Source organism: Trachinotus anak, unplaced genomic scaffold, assembly GCF_046630095.1.
Source record: "Trachinotus anak isolate AG129_WGS33_773 ecotype Australia unplaced genomic scaffold, CSIRO_AGI_Tana_v1 ptg000010l, whole genome shotgun sequence".
In the NCBI taxonomy this organism is placed as follows: Eukaryota; Metazoa; Chordata; class Actinopteri; order Carangiformes; family Carangidae; genus Trachinotus; species Trachinotus anak.
This window is the reverse complement of record NW_027273861.1, coordinates 1,325,903-1,341,281: the sequence shown is the minus strand read 5'-3', so window position 1 is coordinate 1,341,281 and position 15,379 is coordinate 1,325,903. Positions and strand designations below refer to the sequence as shown.

The 15,379-nt window shown below is 41.4% G+C and overlaps 1 protein-coding gene across 7 annotated transcripts in view; it reads left to right on the top strand.

The window, feature by feature from the left end:
- Positions 1-15,379, top strand: part of ptprfa (protein tyrosine phosphatase receptor type Fa) — a 278,371-nt gene that overhangs the window by 56,839 nt on the left and 206,153 nt on the right. The window lies entirely within an intron of this gene.

Here is a 15,379-nt window from a genome sequence, read left to right as displayed (position 1 = left end):
TGTTTGGTTTTTATGCCTCAGACAGGCCCTTATGATTCCAGTTGTCCGTCCCATTCTTGTCAACTCGATATGTCAGTCACATCTTGAGGGAATTTCTTAAAATTTCGCACAAATGTTCACTTGGACTCAAGGATGAAGTGATTAGACTTTGGTGGTCAATGGTCAAGGGTCACGGTGTCCTCACAAAACACAATTTTGGCTTCTTGAATGTGATGTCTTAAGACCACCTTGAGGGGTTTTGTTTAGATTTGGCACAGATATTCACTTGGACTCAAAGATGAACTGATGAGATTTTGGTGGTCAAAGGTAAAAGGTCAAGATCACTGTGACCTCACAAAACTCGTTTTTAGCCATAGATCACAAATTCATACACCAATTACAGTGGATATAAAAAGTGTACACACCCCTGTTGAAATGGTTTCTCTGATGAAAAAATGAGACCACAATAAATAATTTAAAAACTTTTCCCACCTTTAATGTGACCAATAACCTGTACAATTTGATGGAAAAACAAACAAATCTGTCAGGGGGAAAAACATAAAAAATAAAAAACATACAATAAGCTGGTTGCATAAGTGTGCACACCCTTAAACTAATACTTTGATGAAGCACCTTTTGATTTAATTTTAGCATTCAGTCTTTTTGGGTAGGATTCAGCCTGCCACATCTAGACTTGTCAATATTTGCCTACTCTTCCTTGCAAAAGCGCTCCAAATCTGTAAGCTCTCTGCAAACCATGGCTTTTGCTGGAGGATGCAACTGAGTAAATGTCAGAAAAATCCTATTAGGACAGCTGAACGTTATTTGGGGTTAATCAGAGTCATTTTAATTGATGGCAGGTCTGTACCCAAAAAGACTGAATGCTGTAATTAAATCAAAATCAAAAGGTGCTCAAAGTTCCATTGAACTGTACAGGTTATAGGTCACATTAAAGGAGGGAAAAGTTTTGAAATTATTTATCGTGGTCTCATTTTTCATTTTAACAAGGGTGTGTACACTTTTTATATCCACTGTATGAAACAATTTAACTGAAAATTTTATAAGCATAAAATGAAGGGATGACATTTTATATCCAAAAGGTCAAAAGTCAACTTCACTGTGACATCATATTGTTCTGAAAATACATCTCTGTTCATTATTCAACACTGTAACTCAGTAAGGAGAGAAAGAGGTTGATTAGTGGACAAAACCAGCACAAGGGGGAAATTCTAGTGTATACTTATTTAGATTTTGCAATTTTTACTTTTCAAAAGGAAGCTCTAGTTGTTACAAAGCTTCTATTTGGGTATTTTTTAATGGCTTTATTTACCAGGAAACAGTAGGATTTTGCAACAATATTTCATACTTTCATAGTCCTGTTTGTTTTGTACTTTTAAACAGCTTCCAAATTCCAAGCATTTGTAAATTGTTAACTGTTTAGATAAACAAATAAATAAAAAAGAAATTAAATCTCAGTGGTGGATTTACATGTGTAAAAGTAGCCTATACCACACTACTACTACTACCATAAGTAAAAGGTTCAGTTCTGAAAATGGCACTTAAGTACAGAAATCAGTATTGCACTGTCAGGACAAGCAAGGCAGGCAGTGTTTGCATGGTTAAAGCTAAAAATAGACATCAATCAGAATGATACTGAAGTTGAAGATATATCACTCCTTACATCTGATCTCAGAACAGCTTTCTGACTCATAAAGAATCTGATGCATCTGTCATGTAATTTACTGCCCTCTGGTGGTGGCAGCAGGGTTTTGTCCCTGGAAGCTAGCTTGACTAGCAGCTGCTGTACCTGTCATTTTTGTGGGTATGACCATGTCCTCTCACTAAGGCCATAGACTGTATAAAAATAGACATAGACTCCAGATCTGAAAAAAGAAGCTAATGCTGAAGAGCCTTAAACCTTCATTCTATCTAATGACCATCAGGGGCGACTCCACTGGTTGTAAAAAGGAGTCTGATTGTATTGAAGTCTATGTGAAAACGTCTCTACCTCTCACTGATTTATTACCTCAGTAAAGGTTTTCCTGATGAGTTTATGGTCTCAGTCTCTAGTTTCAAGTCTTCTTCATTACAACATGATGTTCATTTTTTAATTTACGGTCCCATTTTGAGGACAATAGACCATAAAGCAAGGGATGCATTAGGGTGGGGCTACAGTGTAATTGACAGCCTGCCTTTCAAAAGGCAGGTTTCAAAAAACCAAGATGGCGACGACCAAATCGCAAACTTGACGCTTCAAAACAGCAGTTCACAAACCATTGGGTGACATCACTGTTTGTCACCACCATGGTTGCCACTTGGCCGGAGCTTGCCAAGCGGAGGCGACCTCTAATTAGTTCACCTCTAATCTCTTTGGAAGTTGTTCTGGGCTCTTTGGTTACCATTCGTATTATTCGTCTCTTCAATTTGTCATCAATTTTCCTCTTGTGGCCACGTCCGGGGAGGTTGGCTACAGTCCCGTGGACCTTAAACTTCTGAATAATATGTGCAACTGTAGTCACAGGGACATCAAACTGCTTGGAGATGGTCACACGAACACTTGTGTAACAACAGAATTGACTGAAAATGTGAACACAACTCACAAGCGATCCTTTTCCTCGGCACAAACAGCGGGATGAAATGAGAGGATAGCTGGCGCTACAAGCTAACGGCATGGCATGTAGAAGCTAATGCTTTTCCCTCAGACTCTCTGCACTGTGTCATGTGACTAAATCTACCTATCAAAATAAAGGCTGGAATTAAACAAGAAAATAATGAATTACTCTTAAACACCAGTAGGGGGAGGAAAAGCAATACAAATACGGGCAAAGGTCACACAGAACATGACTCTTCAAGTGTTAAGTACTAAATGTAGAATGCAGAGTGCATCATATTTTCTAATCATTTACGAATAGTTTTACATGTTTAGAAAAATATTAGTCTGCTAAATAATTCAGAACCTGTCAGATAAATGTAGTGGAATAAAAAGCACAATCATTTCCTCTTTAATGCAGCAGAGCACAAGTATGAAGTAGCCTCCAAATAATACTTAAGTACATAACTACTGCAAAGCCTTTATTTGTCCACAGTATTATTGTGCAGTTTAAGAACAGAGTCAAAATGCTGGAATAGCTTATAAAATACTAACATGCGCAGGTTCTTAATTGTATCTTTGTAGCTTCTTTGGAGAAACGTTGTTCATTTACACAGTTGAGAGAAAGAAGAATATTTCAGAATTTCATAGTTCAGTTCATTTTGTACTTTTAAACTGAAAAGGAAAAAAAAAATGAATATTAGCAACCAATTTGTCCTGAAATGTTCATTTTCTAGCCAGTCTTTCCAGCCACATCTCTCAAATACCCTCATAAAGTTTGCAGACGACACAACCGTAGTTGGACTCATCTCAGGAGGGGATGAGTCCAACTACAGAGATGAAGTCAAAAGACTGACTGCGTGGTGTTCGGTAAACAACCTCCAACTGAACACCACAAAAACTAAAGAACTCATCTTGGACTTCAGGAAGGGCAGAGGGGACCCGGCCCCACTTTACATCCACGGGGACTGTGTGGAAAGAGTCCACACCATGAGATTCTTGGGTGTGCAGATATCCGACGACCTCTCCTGGACTGCGAACACCTCGGCGGTGGTGAGGAAGGCCCAGCAGCGCCTCCACTTCCTGAGAGTGCTCAGGAGGAACAACCTGGAGGAGAGGCTGCTGGTGACCTTCTACAGAGCCACCATAGAGAGCATCCTGGCGTACTGCATCACAGCATGGTACGCGGGGTGCTCAGCAGCTGACAGGAGAGCACTACAGAGGGTGGTCTGCACAGCCCAGAAGATCACTGGCTGCTCTCTGCCCAGCCTGGAGGACATTGCCAACTCTCGCTATCTGAGCAGAGCTGGAAACATCATCAAGGACCCCTCCCACTCCGGTAACCACCTGTTTGACCTGTTACCGTCGGGCCGAAGGTACAGGTCACACAAAACTAGGACAAACAGACTCAGGGATAGCTTCTTCCCGAGGGCTATCACTGCAGTCAACAAAGACAAAAAGAAATCCGGATGACCGGTCGATCACACTGCATAACTTCCAATTACCTGTGCAATAAAACTGGGCCTAATGTGCAATAATCGGGTTTCATTCATACCACGTGTAAATATATCTGTACATATCACTTGCCTTTTTATACCTCCTCTATTTTTAATTCTTGTGTTCTCTTTAGGTTCTTATTTATTTTATTTTATTTAGCATTGTTTGCACCAAGGGAGCAGCGCTCAAATTTCGTTGTACTATGTATAATGACAATAAAGGCGATTCTGATTCTGATTCTGATTCAGTCAACATCTGCATTTCACAGCTGTAACATGCAACACTTCTGTGCTCATTTCTTATGTCTTATTAAACAACCCTAAAAGAAGAAGTGTGAGATAGGCTAACGCTGCGGACCAGGTCAGTCGTGTGATCTGGTGTGAAATGGCGTTAAACAAGTTGTCTGATATTGTGCAGAAATGGCCTCTGGAAAGTGCTTAGATTTCAGGTGGGTTTATGTCTTTTCACCACACAGTTAACAGCTAATCCCACAATCCTGTTCAGCCTCTAAGTTGTTTGTTTGAAGATGTCAGTGTTTGTCCTACTTGTTATTACAACTCATGTCAATGTGTCCTGTCATACTGAAGGAATAATGTGTATATATATATATATATATATATATATATATATGTTACATTATGTTATAATGTTAATGTTACAATATTCCCTTGGCTTGATTTGAGATTACATTATGGTGATTTGTAAGGCTTTCAGGCATTCAATCCTAATGGAGGTGTGTTGACTTGATTTGGTTTTCTATGACTGCATGTATTTAGGCATTTCATTTTCATTTTAGTTGTTCTAGTTGTGATATTACTAAAATGATGTGAGGGTCAAACTCTGAGCATATAAATATCGTAATGGTGGTACATTTAAAAACATATCAGCTCTCTCTACCAGCAGAAAACTTGAAACGTTAGTGTTAAGATGTTTAGACGGAACTCAAAGCAAATTTTAGAGGCTGTGTGTTTTGAAATCAAAGATTCAAACAGATGTTTGTTTTCTCTGGCTGAAGCAAATTGAAGCGACAGTGTCTGTGAAATGTTTTAAATTCAGTGGAAATTACTAAAGGAGCTATTTGTATCTCCTCTCTGTCTCCGGATGTGTTTTCATACTGGGAGTGGTTGGTGGTGGTGGTTGCTTTCCAAGAGCTTCAGCACGATGTTGGAATAGCCCTCTGAGCAGCTGCTTCTTCAGGGCAGACTGGAGGCTACAGTGACTCAGTATCAGAAAGTCATGAGATGGTGCAGCTGGACCAGGGCTAGCTGGTTAGTGTGCAAATTTCATAAGAAGAAAAGAAGTGCTAGACCCACAAAACAAGGGCTAACACTGGTGTTGCTGTATATGATCTCTTCACCTAGTTCCTGTTAGTACTGCAGCATCTTGAATCATCTGGAGAGTCTTATGACAATTGCTGGGACATCCCAATGAGGAATTGCAATAATACAGCATGGACTAGTTTGTCTGCATCTTTTTGACTGATTTTTGCTATGTTGGAAATTTAAGACAGATTTGCCACTACTACTATGTCATTATACACACACACACACACATAGACACACACACACACACACACACACACACACACACACACTCATAGACACACACAGACACAGAACAATGATAAATCATATGGACATGATAAATATTTACTGTGCTCTGAAGAGGAAGATCTCTTCCTTGTCTACCTCCCAGTTGATCTGGGCTGATGAAACTTTATATCCTGGTATTTCACTGTTCACCAGATGAAAACCTTTGAGATGGATTGGTTGTAGTCAGTGTGGACATGCGTTATCTGGAATGAATTTGTGGAGCAGTGTAAGAATAAAAACATGAGGCTTGGCAGAAGAAAAGTAAACTTCCCTTTCCCACTAACTGTGAGCCAGTGTTCGCTGTTGGAGCAGGTCATCACCTAATCATTGCTTTCTATACTCAATGACCTGCTGCTTCTGACCCCAGCACTGAGAGCTTTCCTCCCCCTTCCTCCTCTGTCACTGGGCCTTCCCGTCCTCCTGCTGCTCTCCTGCTCAGCGCCACATGCAGGACTCTGAGTGAGGGCTTTGCTCAGGAAAGGTTAATTGCTTCTGAGATTCCTGTGCTAATCAGAATCAGAATCAGAATCAGAATCAGAATCAGGTTTATTGCCAAGTATGTTTTCACGTACAAGGAATTTGTTCTGGTGAATGGTGCAGAGCGCACCAAAACACCGAGGCAGCCATCTGCGGCGCCATTTAAAAAGGAGGAATGGGGAAAAACAAGTGGAGAGGAGAGGAGAAAAAATAACAGAACCCAAACTATACTCCTGGGGGGGGGGGAGGGGGGGGGGGGTACAGTGTGGGATTCGGGAAAAAAACCTCAGCAACATAGGCATATATAAACAAACACATCTTACAACACAGTGACTCAAGACAATTTGCTCCAGGGGAGGGGGTAAGGAGGTGATTCCAGTGCAGACAGGCAGCCAGCCGCAGCCGCTGCCATTTAAGGCGCAGCTATCGGACCCCGCCCGCCGCGCTGGATGGAGCTAATCCTGCCTTTGTGTAGTTTGTGCTTCAGATTTGAGCTTGTTTACCGAGTTATTGTGTGAGGTTGCATGTACTCATTGATTAGCATTGAGGCTCTGTGTGCTCCTGTCATCTGATGAGCTCAGGGACCTGTTGTGTTTCAACCAAGATACAGTGTCTGCAGTGTATGTGAGACCTTCTACCACCGCTGGATGGAGATCAAGCTGAAGTTGCCATTAACAGCATTTCAATGTACTTCTTCCCTCTGTGATTTCCCTCCCTCCTCCACAAGCTTCAGAGGTACAGTTGAAAATAGATGGAATTTATTACCATTTCATTTCCCTGCCTCAGTTATTTAGGGTGTCATCCATAACTGAGGTCTGTGTGTGTTAATCCTCACATGTCCCGCTCTTTGTAGAACGACACTGCAACATTTAAAATTGAACTTAAATTTGCTTTTTCCCTCATGTGCCTCTTCGTTATGTTTTCACTCTTCATTTAAGTTCTTCAGATGTTAGAAATCTATGACTGAATCTATGAAGCACAGCAACTGGAAGAGATGCATAGATGTTCGTAAATAAGAGATGTAAATATTCTGCTTTGAGGTGTTGGTTATTATCTCAGCCTGAGTGAATCCTCTTCTCTGCGGAGTTGTGATGTGCAGCCTTAAGAGGTGTGTTACAAGGGCCCCTTGATGAGTCTACTGCTCATCAAGGGGCCTCTCTGAGTCTGCTGCTCATCCAGGGGCCTCTCCGAGTCTACTGCTCATCAAGGGGCCTCTCTGACTCTGCTGCTCATCAAGGGGCCTCTCTGAGTCTGCTGCTCATCAAGGGGCCTCTCTGAGTCTACTGCTCATCCAGGGGCCTCTCTGAGTCTACTGCTCATCCAGGGGCCTCTCCAAGTCTGCTGCTCATCCAGGGGCCTCTCTGAGTCAGGAGCCCCAAAGAAAATCCTTACAAGGTTTTCTTCAGTGTTTTATAAAGCCCATCTGATGCATAATTATCTCTCAGAGAGCTGCTTCCCTCTTTTCTTGGTTACTGCAATGTCAGTCGACTGTGATGAAAACCATTTTCATCTCAACCAAAAGACTGAACCAAGAACACTCATGATGCTACATTTCTTTTGTCAGTCAAACACTATTTACCAACTATTGCCTGTGGTGGAACACTGTCATAAAGCTATCCAAGTGCTTGGTGACATCAGAGAAATGGCACAGCAAGAAATTGTGACTAGTATTGTTTGTTGAAAAGCGGATGAGACACAGCTCTGTGGGTCTCACTCAGTAGCATCTCTGCCATTTTGGTCTTTCTGGTTCTTTGGTCCCTTGAGGGTCAGGACTTTCATCACAGTTTGCATTTGGCCAGCTGTAAAAATGTTTGTTTCAAAGTTGAACTGTAAAAGCTCAGGGCCGATGAATCCTCTGATCAGTGTTTTGATTGACAGAAATTGATTTTGGTTCAAGATTTCAGGCCAGTATCTCTGTTTCTTGGTACTGAGCAGTTGCCAGGCAACTAGTGGAGATTTGGCTTCCAGCCAAAAAATAATCCTACACATAACCTATAAATCACCCAATAATTGTCTTTATCCTTTGTTTTTTGGACAGATGAACTTGGTTTAGTGGTGTTGGTGGGTGGAGTTTGGTGACTGTGGGCAGAGCCAGGCTAGCTCCCTTCTGTTTCCAGTGTCTATGCCTAGCTATGCTAACTGGTTGTAGCTTCATGTTCAGAGGACATGTGTGGGAGTGGTATCGATTTTCTCATGTAACTCTCCACCTGAAAGTGAATAAGTGCATATCCCAAAATGTAGAACTATACCTCAGGTGACCAGCTCTAATCGTATTAGTCACAATAGCACCTTCACTTCACTGTGAGTTGCCATGCAGAGGAATCATTTGCGATCCAGTGTATGGTTGGGTTGTTGTGGTCCTGGCTGTTGTAAATGCTGGTGAGACCGAGCCTGAGCTAATGATGAATGAGACCAAGGTCTTTTGAAAGACCACCATCACACTGTTGAAGTATGACAGTGCAGTCTGTGGACCCCCAACACTGATTCACAACACCACCCGTCTGTGAAGTCAGTGGAGGATGAGTCCTGACACGCCTGCTGAATGCAGGGGGGGAGACCACCTGACAGGAGGTCTGGTCCAAGACAACCACTCTCCTTCATTTCACTGAGCTGAAAGGTACAATAACACGGAGAGCAGGGTGGGCTGGGGTTCTTTGAATATGTGTCATCATTCATACATGAAGGGGGTTATTTATCATAACAGAGCTGAGGGCCCCCCCTCCTCTCAGCCAGCCTGTCTGTCTACAGATACATTAGTATGCTGATAGCTGCTGCAGAGTAAGATGATGAGTGACTCAGTGATACTGCTGGGGATGGGCAGATATTTGTACCAGCGGGCATTGAATTTGATTTCAGTAAACCTGTGTTTGTACCTCACAATATGAAACTGTTTCACTGTGTAACTGAAAGAACCCTCTGAACTGGACTGAGCGTGATGTGCAGGGTCTATACACAGATATTCCCACGTGTTTCATCTAACTACATGTTATTTGCTTTAATTTATTAGGACTAATCCACACTGAGCTGGTGAGTCTGATAATACTGTTTCATGTTCCCCACCAGTGTTGTTTTGCTAATATTGGACTCATTTTAAAAAGCTGAAATAACGGTGTGAAACCTTGCAGGCCGAAACCTCTGGCTCAGTCACACAATCTGCGTCTGTAAAGGAAGGACAGACTCACAGATTCTTCCGTATGTGGATGTCCTCACCTAGATAACACAAAGGATCATGACTGGGTTCATTGTGAACTTGTGTAGTAACAGTTGTAAAGTAGGAAATCTGTTAGGAAGTTGGAGTACTTTAAAAGTATCTCTTTTCATTGTTTAGGTGTTTTGTTTGAATTTTCCTGTTTAGGGCAGCCCGGTAGTCGAGTGGTTAGGGCACGTACCATGTGAGCGCAAGACACTCTTTGCAGGCAGTTGCCGGTTCAACCGGCTTGACTCTTTCCTGCATGTCATTCCCCTCTCTCTACTCTCTTTCCTGTCAGTCTCCACTGCACTATAATAAAGGCAAAAAAAAAGCCCCAAAAAATAGTAAAAAAAAAAAAAAGGAACGATCTGAATTTTCCTGTTGAGTTTTGTGTATTTGTATAAATGACCATGTGGTATTTTTACATAGATAAGCATAAAACCAAAGATAGATGATATATTACTTTATTAATCCCCAAATGAATATAAGTAATTACATTGTGTTTGAAGCTTTTTATACCTCCTCACCACTGTGACCTAATATGCTTTTTGGTCAAGAATTCATACTCTAATCTTTACAAACTATACTTAATACCTTTCATTACATTCCTCCAAAGTCTTCACTTCACATATTATGAGTCTGGACAGACATGGAGGTGAACTGCTGCAAACAAACACAAGGTGGTTATTCTAATTTCTCTATTAAACCCAAGCCTTAACCTCCAGGTTGAAACATGAAGCATCAACAGTGAAGAGCTAAAAGCTGCAGTTCCTCTAATGACCACTAGAGTCTGGCTCCAACAGTGAGTCAGTCCCATAGACTCCCATGTTCAAATGTCCAACTTTACAGCAGAAATAAACATGTTTACAGCCTGGTACAAAAACTGGTTTGGTCTCTAGAGCTAATTTCCTCCTTCATGACAACTGTATGGGCTGAATTTTATATAACTCACTTGTTTACATTTTATTAAGGCTTCAAGTTAATTGAGGGATGCCCGCCGATCATTACTGGCCGATCTTCATTAAAAATACGTGATTGGTGAATGGAATTCACGCTTATCACTGTAAGATCACTTCAAAACTGATTACCTGTGTTTAATACTCTGGTGTTTGTGAAGAAGAAGCATTGTGTGCTCTGTAGTGTAGTCCCACCTCCCACCTTGTTCACTGTGCTGTCATCAGCTTCAGATGAAACTTAATGTAATTATTAAGTTTTAAAAGTCACAAACATCCATTGTATTTATATCTCAGTTACTGTCACAGTACAAATCCATATTTTATGACATTTTGATATATCAGCCAAGGTCAAGGTCAGTGTTTTCATGTGATGATAAACTCATCCTCAGATCATGCCCATTAGCATCAGAGCTTAAGCAATCACAATCAGGGAGGTGCTTCCAGTTAATACTATTGTTTTCAGTTCTTCAGCTACAATGAATTAGCAGGTTGTTGTAAGTCAACAAATGACAAGGCTGAGCATGACTGAAATATTGATGTAGTTATTGTTATTTCTTTCATTTCACTGAAGCTGCTGAGAGAAATACAAACTGCCATCAGGATAACACAGGTAACACACATCAGGAGCCACTTCTGTTGTGCCAAACTTGAGGCCTGAATCTGTTCTGATTGGTGGCTGTCATTCAGCTACGGTGATCCTCCACAGTGTCTTATTGATGCTGATACAGGTCTGTGTGCAGGACTCAAGGTGTGAGGAAAAGAGACTCTGTGTCCGGCAGCCTGGACACTCGATGGATCATCAGGCGGTCAGTGAGCAGCTGTCCTGTCAGGAAGTGTCACTGTAAAAGCTTTAGTCTGTCTGTAGCCTTTGGTCTGATAAAACACAACGTGGAGACATGTGAGGAGACAACAGCTCTTGGACTGCATTACACACATTGGGATGTAACAAAACATTGACATTTAAATATGCTTTTTTCCTGTCAGGAAGCCTGTCAGTGAGATTTCAGAGATGATAGAATTTAGCAACAAAAAAATTCTCTATTTTTTTTCTTCCTTGTAGCACTGGTTGCTTCACTGACTTGTAATTTGCCATAATATACTGTATTGTTGCTGTCAAATTACAACATGATTATAGGAGAGAGGCAGCTGTAATTAACGGGCCCAACCACAAATGTAATCAGCAGCTTTTATGCTGGTGGAACATTTTGATTTTACCTTTCCTACAGTAACACCAGCCTGTCACCCTGCTCTTTTTCATTAGATTTTAACAGCAGCTTGTCAGCTCCATCAGAAACTAAGTGTTGCTGACATGGAGATAATGCCAATGGCTTCAGTTGATTTTTGGAGATGTGCTGTGTAACAAGCATTCACAGTAATGGCCATGCAGAGGAGTCTGACACTGGAGAGCAGGGTTTGTGTCCCATGTTAGGACCAAATACTGAGACAATCAAAAAGCTTGTATATATCACCGGTGGCTCTTTCAGTGGTGAACAAAGGCAACCATCTTTCCCCAGTGTTTGAGTCCAATCAGGAACGTCTAGGTTTACATGTTGATTGAAGTCAAAGCTTTAGGCCACAGGCACAGAATTAAAATGTCTGTTTAAAATCACAGATATTTAATTCTGTTTTTAGGTGTGTTCACCTACACTAAAGCTATGGCTGAGCGACTGTTAGGTGTTCATGTTGGGATTACTGGTCCCGTGACCGTCTATTTCCCCACCTGTTTCCAGATGTTGTCGGCGGTCTTGCTGTGAAATGTTGAGGAGTTTGCAGGTTGGACTGCAGAGGTTTTGGGTCCCTGTAGGAAACTGGGCTGTTCTGGCTGAGAGGCAGCTTTTAGAGGAACATAAATTATTCACCATCACCACCTCTCTCCCTCCATCCCTGAAAGATGCAAGAAATGGACTCATGTAGTGGAAAAACTGTTCTCTGTTTGTTCCCCCAAACTTTTGTCAGTGTGACATGTTCTTCCTGACTTGGTTGCACTTTGATTGTGACCATCATGGCATGACTCATACATCCTCGTAAATTGCTTTTTGCTTTCTCTCTTTTTGGTATGTCACCATTAAATATAACTCTCTGGCCTAATGTTAATGTCTTCAACAACAACTGAAGGGAGAAGAGGAGAGCAGGACTAAAAACAGAGAAATCATCTGGGGTTGGGTTCAGAATCCGGGATGTTTCTTTTGTCTTGTGGGGATATTCTTTCACCTGGATTAACTTTTTTAACGTGTCAGTTGTGGAAGATGATTTTGTTGGATTATTGAGACTATTGAGAGGTGGATTTCTCTGCTTAAAGGCACTTTGATTTCTGAATGTGAGCATGCATGGAGCTGAAGGATGAAACGTGTGACAGGGAATAGTTGCATGTATGATTATGTTGTTGTGGAAACAGTAGTTCAGGTTCCTCACCTCACCGTACAGTGGCTGCAGGAGAGGCTCTCTGGACAGAGTAGCAGGATCAGATATGGAGCAAGGACCTGGAGCCACCATCCTCTGAATGAATTGGCATCATAATGTTCTGCAGAAACACTTTTCTGGCCACAACTGGGCCACAGAAGCAGAGAGTGTGACCATATTTCTTGCAGCTTGACTGGATGGTGGAGGCAGGTAACTGTGCGGTGGGAACTTGAGTTGCACTCTTGACTTTTCAGCTTTATTTAACTTTGAGTGCCAGGAGGTGGGAAAGACCCAAAGTGAGAGTCAGAAGGTCTGGACTACCAGCTTAATTCTGAATTCACCTTCATCTCACCATCTGAATGGATGTGAGTCAGTTCACCACCTTCCTTTTTTCTTGGTTTCAGACTGAACACTTGATTTCCCCATCAACAGCTTTAGATTGAGCTGAATATATATTAATGCAAATGAAAGCCCTCTGTGATTAAACACTGATGGTTGTAGCATCATCACTGAAAGAAAAGTCCAAAGCACTTAACATGAAGACTGCAACTAAGTGCAGTTGCTGTCAGTAGAAAGACAATGTAGAAGCATTTGGTTATAAACACTCTGCAGAGACAGAGCAGAAAGATAGAATGAAGCTTTAGACGGCTCTCACCCAAAAAAAAAAAATCTGGTTTATCGAAACCATCCCAAATTCTCCACCTTGAATGAAAATGTTTTGTGTGATTTGCACTTTTTCTTTGCTTCACCACATGAATGAATGAGTTTGTGTGTTCACACAGTAGCTTGGAGAACAGTTTTGAACCTTGATGTTAGAAAAGGATTTTTCAAATCAAGATTGGCAGATACTGTTGAGGAAGACCAACCGATCTACCAATGGATGGAACTTCTACAATATTTCCAGGAACTTTCTCCTGACATTTTCTACAGCTGTTATCTTGAAAGACTTTTATTTTCAAAATACTCGAACAAAAGTAGCTCATAGTTGCACACTCTCTTTTGTAAAGCAGCTGTTACACAAGCCCTGGTTTCTGTGGAGATGACTCCAGTTGGCAGAGTGATTTTCACCCTGTGGGCTTAGCTCATTTCTTCAAAACTGAACGTTACAAAAAGACTATCATAAAGATTCAAGTGAAATATTTCACATCTGTTGAATTCATGTAGTTGAGCTTCTGTTTGTGAGGATCTCACTAAATTGATCTCTCTTTGAATCAGAGATGAAAATGAACTGTAATTCATCCATATTGCATAAAGTCTAAATTTATATTGTATAACCATAGCACCACTCTGTAGTACAGGTTTGTGTTGAGACTGCAGTGTGATTTTTACTGGATTACTGTCTCACTGGCAGGTTGCTGAGCTGACTCTGTGGATGATGGGGGTTCTAGCCACTGAGCTGCCCCTCTAATCAGAGGTGGCAGAGTGCAAGATGGACATTTGCAGTAATAGCTTTATGAAGAGTGAATATGGTAAATTGACTCTTCTAGTCTTAATGACCTCTCATATTCACCCATTCACACATTCATACAGCTCTTGTTCTGGCAAGGTCAGGACATATTGTTGGTTGGGTTTTAGGGTTAGTTTCACGGTCAGGGTTAGTGTCAGGGTCAGGGTTAGTGTCAGGGTTAGGGTTAGTATCAGGGTGAGGGATAGTGTCAGGGTCAGAGTTTAGTTGTGATAGTTGATATTACGGTTAGGGTAAGGGGATTGGGAATGTCACAATTCAGTTACACAACATACATGACATAAAAACCATGAAAAGTGGTGGTGGGGGTGGGGGGTGGGGGGGGGTTTGGCTATCACTGCCTCTGATAGCAAATGCTAGTGAGAGGACATCTTGGTTTCAACATAACTTTTTTTCATGTCAGGACCTGATTGAACTTGTGATGGAACGGGCTCACAGCTGCTGCTGGGCCTTGCAGGCAGAGGAAATAAAAAAATGATAAAAACCAAATACATAAAACATGGAAATACATGCAAATTGCAAAGGCAGAAGCAGCCCCCACATTTGTGTTTCACCTGCTCAGAACGACTTGTTGGGAGAGATGCACAATGGACCTGCACAACCGGCACAGGGCGGATTCCTCCATTAGTTATTTAAAGCTTCCGCTGCTGCATGCACATCACCTGGTGCTTGTAAAAACCAGAAAATCTTCAAACTGTATTTTGTCATGATTTTAGCATTTAGCATTTAGCAAATCTGGCTAAACATGCAAGGGTGTTTGATTTGGGACACTTGGTTTGTGCTCTGACTGTCAACTATGGGACCTTATATCGACAGGCGTGTGCCTTTCCAAATCATGTCCAATCAACTGAATTTACCACAGGTGGACTCCAGTCAAGTTGTAGAAACATCTGAAGGATGATCAGTGGAAACAGGCTACACCTGAGCTCAATTTTGAGTGTCATGGCAAAGGCTGTGAATACTTCTGTGCTTTTTGGTTTTTAATATATTTGCAATTGTGTGTAGAATTTTGAGGTAAAAAATGAATTTAATCCACTTTGGAATAAGGCTGTAACATAGCAAAATGTGGAAAAAGTGAAGTGCTGTGAATACTTTCCGGATGCACTGTATATCACATGGTCCATCATAACTTCACCATGTGACTTTTAAAATACTTGACTTTAAAAATGGAAGTGAAATTAATGATATTTTAAAACAAATTGACTTTGTTACAGTAACGAGTGTAAATGTAAC